At 37.6% G+C, this 14,141-nt stretch overlaps 1 protein-coding gene across 50 annotated transcripts in view; it reads left to right on the top strand.

Annotated features, from left to right (window-relative positions):
• Nucleotides 1–14,141, top strand: part of DLG2 (discs large MAGUK scaffold protein 2) — a 959,079-nt gene that overhangs the window by 715,511 nt on the left and 229,427 nt on the right. The window lies entirely within an intron of this gene.

The following is a 14,141-nucleotide window of genomic DNA, read 5'->3' as shown; positions in this document are numbered from 1 at the left end:
ACTTTTCAAAGAAAAGGAACCACAGGAAGAAGAGACTGTAAGTTTGTAAGAGGAAAGTAAAATGATAAATTAATGCACGATACAATAACAGGAAAGAAACCCTGGAGATTAGAGGAACATCTGTGAAAGGCATTGCAGTACTACAAAATAGAGAGAAAAATTAAAAAACCTTATAAGTCTTGCAAGTGAAGAATGCAGCAGATGTGGTAGGACTATACAGAAGCTGTTGGTTTCTTATGATGAAAACTGTGTGGCTTCTAGAATTCATAACAAGATGCTTAATCACGGCACTAAGTGATTAGTTCAGCTGTTGAGACCGGTGCAAATGTAGTTGAAAAACACTGATTAGGAAAACATTTTATAAAGGTGCTAAGCACTGTTAGATATGTCCACAATACCTGAATGTAGGTACTGTCTTGAAGGAAGTAACTAGTCAAAAAGTAGTAAAATGACTTGGGGTCTTTAGGAAAACAAATAATTTGCCTGTAATATTATAATGCTTCTATGCGTTTAGAGACAGACAACAGAAGAGATCATTACAGAAGTATTCCTTAATCAACAGTGGTCATTTTAAAGAGAAAAAAAAAAACTACCTGAACTCAAAAATGGAACTAGTGGCTTCTAGGGGAATTTGTTGCCATGTAAATGGAGCTTCTTAACCATAGACAGGTGCAATCCATTGCTCAGTAAGTTATCTCTACAGTTAGGACTATTGGGTCTATGGGGTTAGCGTGGGGAAAACAGCTGAATTTCTTAAAAGGTACCAACCACCTACTCAGATGCCAATAATCAGTGGAGACTTTGAGAGCTCTTAGAACTGGGCCATTTGTGCTGCCAGGAATTCTCAGCATCCTTTTATTTTGTTCTGTGATTGAGCACTCATTTGGTCATCAGATATTTGATGATCTGACATAATGACTTAAAAAACAGGGGTTTGTTCAAATGTCAGCTAACAGTTCTCTTTAATAACAAGGTTTTATTTCTCATCATCCAGTTTAACATAAAACTAAGCCCTGTTCCCTGTACATTTAACCAGTTTCAGAGTTCCAACAAAAACTGCAGAGAGATAACAAAAAGATGAGAAAAGACACAACGCATGGTTTAATGCTCTGCAATATGCTTTGCTGCATGCTGTGACAGAGGCGACTGATTGCTATCATTTATTCTTCCTTCCCACTGTGCAATTACATTTAGATGGAAAATATGACCATTTCTGATATTCGCAAACGCTGTCATCTTTTCTCCTGGACTCTTTGAATAATTGACCATGGAGGAAGCCATTTGAAATATTTTTCACCAAGATGCCTCTAGTGAGGAATCAGACAGCATTATGACATACACCCTAATCCAGTCTCCAAAACAGACTCAGTATTTACATTTGGGCACTGTATAGTAGGGAAGTATTAAGCTCATTTTAAACCTAATAGAAGTGGCTATTTTTCATTGTGTTCATTGTTAACAGCCCTAAATCAGAAAAGTACTGTTGTCTAAGGGATGTGTTGTGTTGAATACTTGGAAAAACCAATCTATACAAAGACATTCTTCTAAATCTGCAGCTGTGCTACTACTATGACTATTAAAACTGTGGTACAAAAAAAAGTCTCCAAATATTGCCCAAATATCTTGATAAGTCTCCATTTTTCTGCCTGAATTCCTCCATGTTTCTCCAGTTTATTTGCTTCCTTGTTCTCCAGTCAGACATGAAGAGTTCTTGGTCTTCTTACAGGCTTCCTTGAAATAGTTTTTCATTAGAATTTGTCAGCCCTAGGCTTATGGAGGAAGTTGCAGGGACTGTTTGCTTGTTTTGGTAACTGCAGTCATTGTCATATCTCTGTGTTCCAGTACTGAGAATCTGCTGGTGAACTTCAAATCATTTGGTTTGACAAATAACTCTTCCAGAGAAAGAGGAACATGATGTCTTGTTCTCCCACCTGAAATGCTTGTAAGCCAGCCAACTCCTTTCAAATTACTGCTCCAGATAATTTGTCAGCCACTCCTCAGATGATCACTTTGTCAAGGCTCATTAACTTAATAGGCAAAGAGAATTCATAGGCCAAAGCTTTATTTGTCTATAATAAATTTGAGTTTATAACCTTTGCTTTTATGGTGATCTGTCTGGGTCTCCGTGTAACTTAGCAGTCTAGAAAAATATACTCCAATTTTAGGATGAAAGTAGTTTGGTTTTGATCAGTTAATGTGAACTGACATCAACAGTGCTATGTTGATGTACAACTGAAAATATGTCCCATTGAAGGCAGAAGTAGAGAGAGAATTTTGGAGCAGTAAATTTTCCTCTGACAGAAGCAAGTGTGAATGGAGGAGGAAATTCATATTCTGTCCTCTGTCATTATTATCATTACTGGTGGACAGTCAGCTGAATATGAGCCAGCAGTGTGCCCAGGTGGCCAAGAAGGCCAATGGCATCCTGGCTTTTATCAGGAATGGTGTGGTGAGCAGCACCAGGGAAGTCATCCTGCCTCTGTACTCGGCATTGGTGAGGCCTCACCTTGGGTACTGTGTTCAGTTTGGGGCACCTTAGTATAGAAGGGACATAGAGGTACTGGAGCAGATCCAAAGAAGGGCAATGAGGCTTGTGAAGGGCTTGGAGAATATGCTCTATGGGGAGAGACTGAAGGAGCTGGGGCTGTTTAGTCTAGGGAAAAGGAGGCTGAGGCTGACTTTATTGCTCTCTTCCAATATCTGAAAGGTGCTTAGAGTGTGAGCTGGGTTGGTCTCTTCTCACTGGTGACAGGATAAAGGGAAATGGCCCCAAGTTGCATCAGGGTAAGTTAAGGTTGGATAACTTCTTTACAGGAAGGGTTGCTAAGCACTGGAATAGGCTACCCAGGGGGGTGGTTGGGTCACCATCCCTGGATGTGTTTAAAAAACGTTTGGATGTGGTGCTCAGGGACAAGATTTAGTGGAGGGTTGTTATTTAGGGTACTATGTTCAGGTTGTGGTTGGTCTCAGTGATCTCCAAGGTCTTTTCTAACCTGAGTGATTCTATGATTCTATGACAGTTGTGTGTATAATTTGGTTACTGTTAGACAAAATAAAAAATGCAGCTCAGAGGCTAACAGCATTTCTACAGACATTGTTTCTACACTGTGTAAAACAAAATGCTGCATTAGTTAAGAAAAAGTGCTGAGAACCGCATTGCATTCACAAGACAAACTTCAATTCTGTCCAGAATTGACTTCCCTGTCTTCAGCGATATCCTCTTGGCACTCAAGTTACCAGCACAGTTTTTGCTAAAAGCCAGCTCCAATATTGATTTGTGTTTGTTTTGTTGTTGTTGTTGTTGTTGTTTTTTTCCCATAGATATTTACTTTTCTCTTAGGCTTTTGATCGTGAAATGGTGTGATGGAATCAATATTTTTTTTAATGCATGTAATGGAAGGACCCATGCTTTCTAGTCATGGGAGAAATCTAGACAACATCCCCGGAAAATAAAAATGTGGGAAAATTTTATTCATCTTAAGTATGCCTTTTTTGGATGTTCAGATCCTATCCATGGGGCTTGGGTGACTGGATTGAAAATATTTGGCTTACTTTTAGAACCACGATTAGTTTCTTGAAGCCAGGATCAGTTCTGACTGACACTGATTTGCAGAATCTAAATAGTGATCACACAGAGCTTCTCTGAAAACTAATGCTATCTATGACAGTTATTCTCTTATTAACAGCGGTTTGTGTTACTACATAATAGCACAGTGAATGATTTTAAGGTATCTGATGAATTCATGCCATCACTTCTTGGAAATCCACTACTTTTTCACCATTGAGAACTAGGGAAAGAGAATAATATTGGTATCTGGAGCCTGCCCAGAACGAGGGAATAGAATATAACAAACGTGAAGCTCATGGGTTGAGTTCACTCACCAATTACTGCCATGGGCAAAACAGACGTAGCATAGGGACGCTTAGAATAGGGATATTAATGTATTTTATTGCTTCTTGGTAGCAGACTGGAACAATGGGAAATGCAGGGGGACAGGCTGCTCCACAGTGGGCCTCTCCTGGGCCACATAGAACTGCTGCTGTGTGCCTAGAGCACCTCCCGCCCTCTTTTGGCACTGACATGCAGCAGGTCCCTTTTGGAGCCTCAGCCCCCCTCTACCAAAACCTTGCCATGTAAGCCCAACACAGCAGCCCACTGCAAATAAGCTTACTGTCAAAATGATGCATATAGCTGCACTTGTGAGTGCCTACCTTCCAGGGAGGCTCTTGTCATCATTACTGAAACTCATATCATAGAGGAGTACTCATCATCCCGTTTTCAATCCCATGTGTTTAATATGGGAATTATATCTCCCCAAGCACATCTAGCCATATTCCGAGCTTTCTGAAATGCCTGACAACCTGAAGATGAAATCTATCAAGGAGGCAGTAAAAAGGATAGAGATTAAGAAATCCAGTCTTCAGCTTGCTCCTCATAAACACGACCAAGTTCTTAAATTTAAAATTTTTCTTGTTTTAGTCAGATTCATCTACTTGTTAGAAAAATTCAATTACAAATTTGAAAGTGAGTCTCTTTGGGCAAATGATTTTAAATATTTAATATAAGAATTTTAGCAGATTGGTATTTTTTCCTATTAATATCATGCAATCAACATCTAGATGGATCTGCCTCTTACACAGTCAGTGGAAGCAAAGTCATCCTGTAGTCACGAAGGAGAAATAGGGTTAGAAAATGAAATGTAAATGTGTAAGATAAGCCTCTCGGTGAAACCACGAAGTGGCTAATATGACTTTAAGACTCCTGTTTAGATATTCAGAGGTACAGAGCATATATCAGCCCCAAAGCAATTTAAGATATTAAAATGGGCACCCCAGTGCCTGGCTTGGGTACTGCTCTTCGCACCGATGGGCACTAAAGCATCCTGTTGTTGCTGATTTAGTGAGAGTTAGTTATTTTAGTGCTATGGTCTTAACTCCTCAAACAACATCCTTACAAATTCAGTACCTCCTGAACTCTGGAACACCTAGACATTTCCAAAAATAAGATCTTGATTCACATATGTTGCAGTGGTTGACAAGGTGCACAAAGCTACATGTGTGTTAGGCTTGCCTGGGCTGGGCTGCTTCGGAATGCAACTCCAGAATTTCAGTATTGTATAGTTTTTTGCAATAAGGCAAAACAAAATCAGCATACACTGTTTTGATCAACCATCTAAAACCAGCATGAAATATCTTGTTGTAGGTTGTCCCTGCAGGGGAATCAAACTCCTGAGACACATAAATTATTTAGGATCTTTTGTAAATAGTAAAAATGTATTGTGATTATCCCCTATTACATTTATTTAACAATTTTAAAACACTCCATAGTAACAATTGCTTACTTTTTTTTTTTTTTTTTAAATCCTGAATCAAGTGTTTTTTTAAATAAATGATCCACTCATAACTGTTGTTGCTTATGAAAGAAAAATGATGAAGCCTCAGCCTCAGTTTTCAAGTTATTTTGCATGGATGAATCTCTGACCTTAATAAGCACTAACACTCCTATAGACTCTCTTATGCCCTTTCCTTTTAATTTAATGAGGAGATTTCTATTTTGGACACTATTAATTAAAACGATTAGGAAGATGCACCTTTAGAAATCTGAGAGAGATGATTACAGGAGAAACTTAATCTGTAGAGGCACAAAATCACTACAGTTCAAGTGTTTAATTATGTAAAGTTACAGGAGCTTTTCAGGTTAAGATGGAATGCTTCAGGTTAGAGCTGCTGGGGTTTATTTCCAGTTGTGCTGATGACTAAATATGTTTACTTGAGCAAATCACTTATTTCTATTTGCCCTACTTTAACTATCAGTAATCTTCTTACTCAGTTATATTGAGAAGGATAACTAATATCAATACACAGAAGTAACTAATATCAATACACAGAAGTTTGGGGTTTTTGTTTTGGTTTGGTTTTGTTTTTGTTTGTTTGTTTGTTTGTTTGTTTAAAGGAAAAATAAGTTTTTTTCTCTTCTCTCATTTGGGAAATATTCTGTACAGTGGAAATAGCCTAAGTCTAACGATATTCTTGGCTGTATTAGCCAAAGTATCACCAGCAGGTCAAGAGAGTTGATCTAAGTCACCAGTATTAAAATTTTCTTGCTGTCATGTTTACAGACATACTCACAAAGAGACATTTGGGAACTAAGGAGGAAGATGTCTCCTTCCTTTTCAGTCCTATAAGAAAGCTCTGAAATTCAGTCTCTGAAAAAGACAAAGCAAAAAATCCTGAACTTTGGAGTACCTATCCTATGCCATATTTAGATTAATGATAAAGGCTGGAATCAGAAAGTTTACAGAGATATCAAGTCACTTTTGGCTGGTTCTTGCTTGAGTTTTGGCCAATGCAGTCAGTCACTCAGTGTGGGGAGGCTGAGGTAAACTATGACCCTTGCAATTGAAATTTTTCCTGATGTCTGTTTCACCTGACACTGGTTACCAGTTTCTCTTTATCACACTCATGGAATAGCTTGGGTTGGAAGGGGTCTTAAAGATCATTTAGTTCCAACCCCCCTGCAGTTGGCAGCATTGCCCAGGGCCTCATCCAGCCTGGTCTTGAACACAATCCAGGGATAGTCTGATGATGCTTCAGATCATCTCACAAAAATCCAAGCAGTCCATTTATAACTAAGTCTACCACACAATTATGTTGCTTAAAACATGTTCTGGTCTATGAATGTATTCTAAAGTCCCTTTGAAACAGTTCTTCCATCAAGATAGAGCACCCGAGGTCCGCACATGATGTTCACTGAGATGCATCAGAATATCAGGAGAAATTTAAACCCACATTTTTAATATTGGTTCCATTATCAGGTTTGGGTATATTCAGAACAGATGGCAAGTATATGACAGTGTCCCACAGCACGAGGGTGCTACAAAAGCAAGTTGGAGCCATTCAAAATTCAAATCTTGTCCAGAGTGCTGAAACTTAATAGCAATTATTACCTTATTACCTGGCAACTGTCTAAAGGCCAGTGTGAGAAATGAGTTTGGAGATTTCAGTTTCATTCCTGTGGACAAGTTTCTGCATCATAAAAATCATCACTCCGTATGTCATAGCAAGTCCTAGACTCCCAGCTCATCAGAGAAGCCAGGAATAGATTTAACCTGGAGAACAAATTACTCTTTTTACCCCAAGAGAGATTTCTTCAAGCTTAGAAATGAAATATGACTGTGGAGAAAGGGTAAATAATGCTACCCCGTGGCTGCCTATGCAGTACTTGCTGGAGTAAGAACAATTTCCAAGGTTACATCTACACAAAAAAAAAAGAGTAAGAAAGCTTGCTGATTAGAGCAGAGAGCTGAAAACAAAAATTTATCTGCACTTCTGGCAGGTCACATGACCCTTGGCAACTATCACCTTTCCTTCAAATTTGTCCAGTTGTGAAATACATGGCACACATCCACAGAACCCAGCAACCATCAGTTAAAATGTATTTCCAGCAGGTGCAGGTAGTCATGATTTTTTATACTGCATAAACAAGTATGATCATTAGTACCAAATGTAGTGATAGGAAGCATGGTTCAAAGCAGGTGGGACCTCTAATTACATTGGTGTAATTTGTCATGAAAATGTGACAGAATTATAACAGCAGTAATGACCCTTCCTTCAGCCCTATGCTAGTCTTGTTTTACACTGCAGTTATCCCACTGGAGTAGTGTATTGCTGAATCAGGTTTTCAAATTATTTTCTATCTAATTGTCACTATTATTATTGTTTACTTATAGTGTGCATGTAGATTTTTGCAAATATGTCCATTACTGTTGGTTTTCCGAGTTAAATAAGTTCTGAATTGGAGTGGAGGGATGTCTAAAATGCGCTTATGAAACAGAAATTAGGAGGTAGCAGTCCTTGCTGATTCTGTGCATGGCCAATACTAGAAGTCCATTCTTGGCCCCTGTTCTGAAGATGTAATAAAACAGAATAAGCTGTTTAAGCTCAATCCTCATCTCTTGTAGTCAGTGATTCCACAGTGCTTTACCTTTTCCTACCCAGAATCATATAATACTAGTTAATGGAATAGTCAGAAACACAGAAATGCAGACTATAAAAACTCTTGACATGAAGGGATCCATCACCTTGTTCTAGTGTAAAATTTCTACATGTTTTCCCACTATCTGAATGTAATTGTACCTTTATGAGAACAAAATTTACTTGCTGTGCTTAAGGGGAAAATCTCAGTAGTTAAGGGCTAAAACAGTGAGAACAGGTTCTTCTGACATTTAATTATTTTTAAATGGATATAAATCACCATTAGAAAAAAAAAAAGTAATCAAGTGTTTATATGTTTCTCAGACTTGCGCAGAAATATTTACTGTGCATTTCCTGTTTCCAAAAAGCATTTGTTGTTATTTGAAAATATTGCCTGTATAATTGAAACCATTTGTTTGCAGACACTTCAGTGCGATATAAGTAATGACAACAATAACCATAAAAATTTTAAGATGCTTATTTAAATTTTAGCTGGACTGAAACTCTCAAAAGCACCTTGGGGGATGTTGCACATTGTTCCCTTATTCATCTGGTAACATTATTAGTATAGGGAGGCTTACGGCAATTGGGAATATAGCAGAGAGAAACACCAAAATTGTAGGAGACTAAACTTTCACTTACCCACACAGAGCATTAATGTACATGCATTAAAATTAGCCAGTTGTTTTTAAAGACCAACTAGATTATAATAAACACTTCCGTTATTTAAAGTTAAGCTTTCCTTTTGATGTAGAGACAAGTGCTATTTTTTTTTTCGTATTGATTTAAACTCATTTTCACCTAAATATATCTCTAAATGTTTGTAGTAGTTAAGAGACATGGAAGATGCTGAACAAAGTTTTAAAAATCACTCAGCGAATCAATATCCTGGTGAGAAAATTGCCAGTTGTAAAATGCTAGATGAGCTTTCAGATGCTCTCATGAGTCAAAGTGCAACTGATTTTCCGTAAAATACAGATTTGGAAGTACCTAAATTACATTTGAAAGTGAAATGTGAGCTACTAAGTGAATACAGGATGGGTTTACACAGGACAAAATCTCTATTTAAACTCCATAAGGTTGTCATAGAATCACAGAATCATCAAGGTTGGAAAAGCCCTTCAAGATCATCCAGTACAACTGTCCACCAACAACCGACATTTCCTATTAAACCATGTCCCTTAGTATAACATCTAAACATTTATTGAATGCCTCCAGGGACAGCGAATCCACCACCTGGGCAGCCTGTTTCAGTGCCTGACCACTCTTTCAGAGAAGTTTCTCCTAATGTCCAATCTGAATCTCCCCTGGCACAACTTGAGGCCATTCCCTCTAGTCCTATCTTGTAGTTTCGTAGCAGAAGAAGCCAACCCCCAACTTGCCACAATCTCAGGTAGTTGTAGAGAGTAATAAGGTTTCCCCTGAGACTCCTCCAGAATAAATAATCCGTTCCCTCAGCCATTCCTCTTAAGACTTGTGCTTCAGACCCCTCACAGCTTTGATGCCCTTCTCTGAACACACTGCAGAGCCTTGATGTCTTTCTTGCAGAGAGGGGCCCAAAGGGAACACTGCACGCAAGGAGCGTCCTCAATAGTGCTAAGTATAGAGGGATGATCACTTCCTTAATCCTTCTAGCAACACAATTTCTCATTCAAGCCAGGATGCCATTATGTTTGGCCGTTCATTGACCTACACTCCCAGTTCCTTTTCCTCTGCCCAGTCTTCCAGCTGCTCTGCCCCAAACCTGTAGAATTGCCTAAGGTTGTTGTGGCCAAAGTGTAGGACCTGGCACTTGATCATGTTGAATTTCATCCCATTGGCCATCCCATTGACCTCAGCCCAACTATCTATCCTGTAGTGATCCCTGTGTAGGGCCTTCCTACCCCCAGGCCATACCTGCCAACTTGGTGTCATGGCACTTCTGCTCCATTTCCCCTTTTGTATATTGAATTTTCCTTCTCTTCACCTCTCAAATGGAAAGTAGATTGAGTATGCACCTGGTGGAAAACTTTGCCAGGCCATTTTTAATTCCAGTTAAAGTAATTTACTCCAGCTGACTTGTGTCTGTTTTTTCTCACTGCACTACATGGTGTGAGGAAGAGTGCCACAGCCCTTCAGGAAGAATATTTTAAAGCTACTTTAAAGCTATTTTAAAGTTATTTCTTGGGTTATGGGACTTACTACATGTTAGGCCAACAAAATAATCTGGTGATTACTTGAAAATGTTTGGTTTTTTTTTAATTCTGTTCTTAGCTTCTAATGATGTACCCATGCAGTGTTTAAATATGACTTCAGAGCTTTAATATTTGTGCTATAAATTCAGGTTCAGAATCACAGAATCATAGAATTGCAGAGGGTGGAAGGGACCTCAAGAGATTATTAAATCCAACCTTCCCTACATTAGGATTAAAATTAATTAAGAAGTCACTGGAAAACACTCAAGAATTTTTTCTTGGTTTATTTTTTTCTGAGTTCTCTAAGGAAGCAAAGGAAAAAATGTACATTGCTTACAAGCAAGGGTTACAAGCTCTACACATCCTTGAATTTTGTGGCAGTTTAGTTATGCAATTGACCTTTTTGGACTGGACCTAAATTTAGCTAAATTGTCATTGTAAATATGCATGTAAAATTTACTAATGTTTTAAGATCTTAATGAGTTTATTCTTCAGAAGGATTTTTAAAGAATAGCACTAAAGGCAAACAGCTTAACTAAATTTCTTCTCGCAATGCATGGAATTATTACTGCCTAAAAAGCAAACTGAATGGAAATGACAATATATTAAAATACATTTTTAAGTAAGAAAGGGAAGGAGTGAAAAATCTCATCTGAATTAAAAATTAAAATTTCTATATTGTTAAGGATATACTAGACTAGATACATCACAGTCCCAAGGAAGATGCCAAGAGAATTTATTTTTCCACATTCCACAAGGAAAGTGGTTAATTGCACCGATAATTTGAGTTGATTGCAGTATCTTTTGAGGATCATTATATACTTGCTTTTATGGTGTTGAAATCACTGAAGAGGTAAAGTGGGGAGCCAGAAAAAGAAGATAACTCTACAGACTGAGATTACATTATTATATATGGCCCCAAAGACCACAAATTACTTTCCATTTGATTTCAATGATTTCTAGCAAATCTGGATTCTGAATAGCAGAAACTTTGTCCTAAAGATAAACTTTCCTTAAAGCAGCCTGAAAACAACATAGGATCATAGAACCATAGAACCATAGAACCATAGAACCATAGAACCATAGAACCATAGAACCATAGAATCATAGAATCATAGAATGGCCTGGGTTGAAAAAGACGATAATGATCATCTAGTTTCAACCCTCCTGCCATATGCAGGGCCACTAACCACTAGACCAGGCTGCCCAGAGCCATATCCAGCCTGGCCATGAATGCCTCCAGGGCTGGGGCATCCACGACCTCCCTGGGCAACCTGTTCCAGTGAAAATCGTGTGTTACACTGTGGAAAAAGGATGTATCAGAATGCACACTTGAAATGCACTGATACTTCCTTAGGGGACTACACAGTACTGAAAGCACCACTTGTTGTTACCTGCTAGCAGAGGATGCATCTTCACGGTTTGATGCAGGACTGCAGATAAGCCTGAGCTGTCTCCAGATGAATTAGCTTGGATGATTTATCAAACCAGCCTGTTTGCAATAAATGCACAAACTGACAGTTGACTTGGCTATAGTCAGCAATATGTGTTCTGTTCAGTTCAGTTGCTGAGCTGATGAACATTGCACAAACTGTAATCAAGAATCAGCCTGTTCAGGATCCAATGATTCAGGATCCAAAATGTTGCAAGCAGGAGGACTTAGTATTTGCAACTGTGTGGCTATACAGGCTTGGCTGGAAGATGTCACACAGGTTCGGCTAGTATAAAAACTCATTTAGTACTGTCACTGCACCTTAGAGAAGAGAATCACTTTTCATTTTTTGACTCAGCAGCATTAGTAAAGGTTGGTAATTTTCCATATCAAAGCTTTACAATCATTTTGTAGATTCTACTACTTCAATTACAGCATAAAATGTCCAATTTTACAAAGATATCCAAAACTTTTGTTTTGTCTTGTTTTGTTTTTTATTTCCCCCATTTGCAAATTCATGATTGTCTTTGAAATCTGAGGTGTTATATAGAATCTTGAGGCTGAAGTGGATGGTTGGTATGCACAGCAATTAGAATGGAAAGTGTGCAAAGAGGGCAATTTACTCCTGTCAGATCTAAATTCTAGTATATTCTTCCTAATGGATTTATCTGGTTTCCCAGATGCTGCTTGTAGTCATCATTCAATGAGCATTTCCATATGTATTCTATGGTTTAGCAGATGGTGTTTTGTGTACTGGAGGATTGTTCTTTGGAAGCAAAAATTCAGGACTCAAGCTACCACTGGAGTTTTTCAGCATGTTTCTTTTCTTCATCTTTTATATATATATGTGTGTATATATATATATATATATATATGTATGTATGTATACAATTTTGCATAATGCAACAAGGGTAGAGTTTCCTATTTTGACAAAGGCAAGGTTAGGCAGCAGAGTTCCACAAAGGAAGGAAAATTACATTGATTTTGTTGGAGTTTGGATAACTTAAGTGCAAACATGTCAACATTTAACCATGAGTAGGTTCACACTTCCATGTCATAGTGTGTCAAGGAAATTTCATTCCCAATCACATGACATTTCAGTGGTTGCTTTGGTTACTTCTCAAAAAGTCGCAATCTATTTAAATGTATTGCTAGGTAACTTTCCTGAAGAACAGCAACTCACAGAAAAAAATAATTCTTAAATCATTGCAGTGGTCAAATTTTTGCTGTTGACTTAAATAAGTCAAGCATTATGAACCATTGCTGAGTAGCAAAACTTAAAACACAAGTTCTAGTTATTAGTAATCATCACTGTGAGGAATATTTTTAATAGTTGATGTAGAATTGCTTTTTAGTATCTTTTCACACCAGATTGATTTAATTTTGTCCAAGTGAAACCTTTGTGTTTTCAGGTTTAAGTCTGCCAGTTCTGCTACCCCTGTATTACCATTTTATACTGGGAAGAAAAAAAACTTAAAAAAAAAAACTTAATTAATGTCAAGTAACAGCAATGTAGCATTGATGCAAGTTATAAAATGACAGATTTTCTTTGGCTTGCCCACAGAAATAGTGAAGAGTACAAATTAGTTCTAGTCCAGCCTACCTAAATGTACTTATATTGCTTCTGTCATGGTAAGAGTCTGGGCATCTAATTTATCATTGTTTATTTAGGGACAGAGAGTTGACAAATAGAATAAATGGCTTTATTAGGTCTCAAAGGAAATTTGCGGTGAAGTTGGGAAGTCTCAGACTCACTTGCCAAAAGCAGTAATGTCAGAATTCTACATAAATGGAGTCTGCATCAACAGTAACTATAGCTTATAACAGTAAGTATAGCTGTAATAGTAAAATACAACTTTAAATGAATTTAGATGCCTCAAGTCTGTAGAATGACTCCAGTTCTATCCTTGATCCAGGAGGAAAAAAAAAAAAAAAAGAAGTAATAAAATTATTCCACTTAACTTGGGTGGAAAAAAAGAGCACTGTATACCCAGATATAACAGGTTAGTGAAAGAACTCTTTGATGTCTGTTAGTCCAATTATAATAACATAATGAAATAATGAAAAAAAATATTCAAACATGTTATTTATAATAGCAGACATCTTTGATAATTTCGAAGAGAGGCATAGCATGGAATAAAATAATAATAATTTGTGAATTCTAAACACAAGAGCCTATTGCCATGGAATTTCCTGTCAATCTTGCATATGCAAGATTTGAAAATGTGGATGACCTTTCAATGCATGGGCTTATCCTCACACTGCCATTTGTATCATCTGAGTAATCTATGCTCTATAGGTGAAGAATTTCATTGATTGAAGGGTATCCATGAGCTCTCTTTAGAAATGTTTCAACCACAAAAAGTATACACAGAGAATTGAAGCAAAAAGCTGCAATGTTAGCTTAGTTCATGTGCACATGATAAAAGCAGACACAAGATGCCCATCTCCAAAAATAGCTTCCTTGCAATGCAATTTTTTTTTTTATTTTTTAGTGTTAAATGGTGATGGAATTCTTTCCTAAATCATTGCTAAGAAAGGATGAGTTGGTGATATAGATC

The sequence above is a fragment of the Coturnix japonica genome, chromosome 1, assembly GCF_054131305.1.
Source record: "Coturnix japonica strain WE chromosome 1, WE-NBRP24, whole genome shotgun sequence".
NCBI lineage: Eukaryota > Metazoa > Chordata > Aves > Galliformes > Phasianidae > Coturnix > Coturnix japonica.
The sequence above is the reverse complement of the archived record's forward strand: the minus strand, read 5'-3'. Positions and strand labels throughout refer to the sequence as shown.